This window comes from Molossus molossus, unplaced genomic scaffold (assembly GCF_014108415.1).
Source record: "Molossus molossus isolate mMolMol1 unplaced genomic scaffold, mMolMol1.p scaffold_m16_p_28, whole genome shotgun sequence".
Taxonomy (NCBI): Eukaryota; Metazoa; Chordata; class Mammalia; order Chiroptera; family Molossidae; genus Molossus; species Molossus molossus.
Window position 1 is genome coordinate 49,254 of NW_023425364.1, and position 4,395 is coordinate 53,648.

General features: G+C 49.2%; 1 pseudogene; it reads left to right on the forward strand.

Annotated features, from left to right (window-relative positions):
• The first annotated feature begins 488 nt into the window (after window positions 1–488).
• Window positions 489–1,362, forward strand: LOC118641326 (annotated as a pseudogene).
• The last annotated feature ends 3,033 nt before the right edge of the window (window positions 1,363–4,395 follow it).

The window sequence follows — 4,395 nt, forward strand, 5'->3', positions numbered from 1 at the left end:
GATCACTCCAATAAGTCTAGTACCCAATCTGATACCATACATAGTTATCACAATATTATTGACTATATCTCCTCTGCTGTACTTGACGTGTCTGTGATTATTCTGCAACTACCAATTTGAACTTATTAATTCCTTTACATTTTCACCCATCCCCCCAATCTTCCTTCCATCTGGTAACCATCATAATACCGTGTAGATCCATCCGTGTTGTGACAGGTGGCAAGACCACATTCTTTCTTATGGTTGAATAATATTCCATTTTTATATGTACCACCTCTTCTTTATCCATTTGTCTATTGATGAGCACTTAGGTTGCTTCCATATCTTGGTTATTGTAAATAATGCTGCAGTAAACATAGGGGTGCATATGTCTTTTAAAATTAGTGTTTTGGGTTTTTTTCAGATAAATACCCAGAACTGGAATTTCTGACCTTCTTTGTCTCTTGTTATAGTCTGTTTTGTCTGCTTCTTTCCCGAGGAGACACCAAATGGCGGATGACGCCAGTACTGTGGGAGGGCCCGAAGGCCTGGGGGGCCCTGGAATGGGAGGCTGTGGAGGCTTCTGTGGAGGATTTGGCAGCGGCATCCAGGGCCAGGGTCGTGACCGGGGTCGGGGTCGAGGTCGTGGCCACGGAGCTCACAGAGGCAAGGTGGAGGACAAGGAGTGGATCCCCGTCACCAAGCTCGGTCACCTGGTCAAGGACATGAAGATCAAGTCCCTGGAGGAGATCTATCTTTTCTCCTTGCCAATCAAGGAATCCAAGATCATTGACTTTTTCTTGGGGGCATCCCTCAAGGATGAGGTTTTGAAGATTATGCCCATGCAAAAGCAGACACGTGCTGGCCAGAGGACCCGGTTCAAGGCATTTGTCACCATTGGGAACTACAGTGGACATGTTGGTCTGGGTGTTAAGTGCTCAAAGAAAGCAGCCACTGCCATCCGTGGGGCCATCATCCTAGCCAAGCTCTCTATTGTCCCTGTGTGGCGAGGCTACTGGGGGAACAAGATTGGCAAGCCCCATACTGTCCCTTGCAAGGTGACTGGCCGCTGTGGCTCTGTACAGGTGCACCTCATCCCCACCCCAGGGGCACTGGCAGAGTCTCAGCCCCTGTACCCAAGAAGTTGCTGATGATGGCTGGTATTGATGACTGCTACACCTTGGCCAGGGGTGCACTGCAACCCTGGGCAACTTTGCCAAGGCCACCTTTGATGCCATCTCTAAGACTACAGTTATCTCACCCCCAATCTCTGGAAAGAGACTGTTCACCAAGTCTCCCTATCAGGAATTCACCGACCATCTTGTAAAGACCCACACCAGTTTCTGTGCAGAGGATCAGGCTCCAGCTGTGGCCACCACATAATTTTATACAAGAAAAAGTGAATAAAGCCTGTTAATTAAATTTAAAAAAATAATAATAGTAAAGTCTGTTTTGTCTGGTATAAGTATAGCTGTCCCAGGATTTTGTTTCTTTATTTCCATTCTTATGACCTATCTTTTTCCATCCCTTTACTATCAGTCTTTGTGTGTCTTTCAATCTGAAGTGAGTCTCTAGGCACCATATGTAAGGGTCTTGTTTTTCTATCCATTTAGCCACCCTGTGTCTTTTGCTGGGAGCATTTAATCCATCTACATTAAAAATAATTGTTGATAGGTGTGTAGTTATAGCCATTTTTTTAGTTCTTGCCATTTTATTATTCATATTTTTAAATATCCTCTTCTTCCTCCTCCTCCTCCTCCCCCTTCTCCTCCTCCTCCTTCTCCTCCTTGTCTTCCGTGTCCTTCAAGAAGTCCCTTTAACATTTCTTGTAATACTGGTTTGGTGGTGATGAACTCCTTTAGATTTTGTTTTGTCTGAGATATAAGAGGAGATTTGAGAGAACTTGCCTCTCTCTCTCTCTCTCTCTCTCTCTCTCTCTCTCTCTCTCTCCCCTTTTCCTCTTCCTTCCTCTTTCCCCCCTCCTCCTCCTCCATGCAAAAATAAGTAAGAAGACAGCTGTCTGAAAGCCAGCGAGTAGGCCTTCACCAGACATGGGATCTGCTAGTATCTTTAAAGGTATTTTTAATATTTATTTATTTATTTGATAGAGAAACATTTATTGTTCCATTTATTTATGTATTCATTGGTTGGTTTTTGTATGTGCCCTGGCTGGGGATCAAACCCACAACCTTGGTGTATCAGGATGACGCTCTAACCAACTGAGCTACTAGACCAGGGCTTGGATCTGCTAGCATCTTGATCTTGGACTTTCCAGCTCTAAAACTGTGAGAAATAAATGTTTATTGTTTATGTTATGATTTAACTTAAGTTATTGTTTAAGGTACAATATAAACACCTTGCCTGCCCCTTCTCTTGCTCTTTTCACTGACGACCTGGGGATTCACTCTAGTCACACGTGTACGTGATGTGACGTAACCCAACTCCCCTTATCCGGCTGTCAGTCCCCTACACACAGGAAAGTACTTCTGTGCTTTGTGGGGAAGCTCCAGAGCCCGGTTCCCACTGCCTGAGACAGAGCCTCTGTGACCCCCACCAAAAGTGCAACCTGTGTCCCCACGCCTTCCTCCTGCACAGCCCGACCTGGGCCGGGAGCCGGCCGGCCTCCGCTCTTCCTCCTGCTCCTGCCGTTCCCAGGTGCACTGCTCAGCGTCCCAGGAGACCAGGCCTGCAATGCTGGACCCTCCAGACGGCTCCTCCCTGTGGGCATTTGAATACAAAGTACGCCTTGTCCCAGGACGACCGAGGTCCAGAAGTTGGAAGGTCACAGGTAGATCAGTGAATGTTATTATTCAGACTCTTTCAGTTAACAGCGCCAGAACCAGCTCAAAGCTGAAGCGCAAAGGAGACACTCACGTGGATTCCAGTGATGCAAACAGGCCCCCACCCCTCTCCAAGTCCCAGCTGCTCTTTCCTCCCCGGGCCGGAGGGTCCCCCACTCCCTGGTGACAGAAACATTGCACCCACATTGGGGGGTTAAGTGAGCTGCACCTTTACTCATGTGACTGTCTTTGCACCTTCAGAGGAAACAGGCTTCTCTCTCTGACACCCACAGACGACAGCCACAGAGGGGTCTGGAGGTGTGCCGGTCACAGGCCTCTGCAGCAGTCACTGTGACTGGACACTGTGACTGGCTGGACTTCAGTGCCATTCCCACCTCTGTGGCCAGAGTGAGCAGGAAGGAGCTCGGCAGCCTGACCAGTGACAGGAGCTTCATGGTGAGAAGCAGTTTCCAAAAGAAAGAGGAGTAAAGTCTGCTGGCGCCACTTCAAGGAGGAAGGAGAGCTGAGGAGGAAGAACAGGCGTCCACAGGCTGTCCGCTCCTGCCGTCCACATCCCAGCAAATCTCAGGGAGCCCCGCTTCACTGACGATGTTACCTGCCACCAGGCTGGCCCCGAAAGGTCAGCCCTGAACAGAACCCACAACTCAGAGGGGGCAGGAACGCGTGTTTCTCCAACTCCAATCTCCACTCACTTCCTAAGTCAGGGTTTCGCAAGTTTTCTAATTATAGTGGTTTACCCTTAAACCAAAAACAGGAACCCTGTCTTGATTTCTTCTGGCCATGTGCCCCTTGCTCTCCATCCTCGACCACAGTGTGGGCTGAGCATTCACGAGCAAACAAACATCCCACCCCACTGCCAACTCCAGTCCTCAGCCCAAGGTCACACTGGTCCCTCCCCCGCGCCCCCCCCCCTCGGGCATGGGGTCCCTGGGCAGCAGCATCTGCATCACCTGAGAACCTACAGGACATGCAAACACTTGGATAAAATCCCAGACATACTGAATCCCAAAAGGGAGGGGAGGCAGCAGGGGCTGTGTTTGAACCAGCTCTCAGGCGATTCTGATACTAAGTAAGTAAGAACCTTCCCTCGGGTTTGTCCTGCTGACCCCTTAACTCTGCACACGCGAGCTCTCTTTTCCTGTTTCCTGCTCACAAAGCCCCCATTGCCTCACCTGCGGTGCAGAGCCCCACCCACGAAACCATCTGGGCTGGCCCTGCCAAGGCAACCATGGTGACACTCAAAATTCAGTAAACCTAGAAGCTATTTTCATAGCAACCTGGATTTATATTAGGTGAATCACAATAACGTAAATTTTGGGGGACAAGCAAGGAACGTTCATTACGGGATGGACAGGACACATACGAGTACATGACAGGAGAGACACGCATGCTGCTCTTTGGCTGCCCACAGCCTGTGACCCATCTGTCTGTGCTGCAGGGACTCAGAGGACGGCCAGTGCCAGGCAGGCTGAGTGTACACCATGTGAAAGTGTTTACACACTGTGGCGAAACTACAGCGATTGGTGATGATGAGACGAGATGCGATGAGATGAGATGCGATGAGATGAGATGCGATGAGATATTCCTCAGGACACTGATGACCTTGCCTCTAATG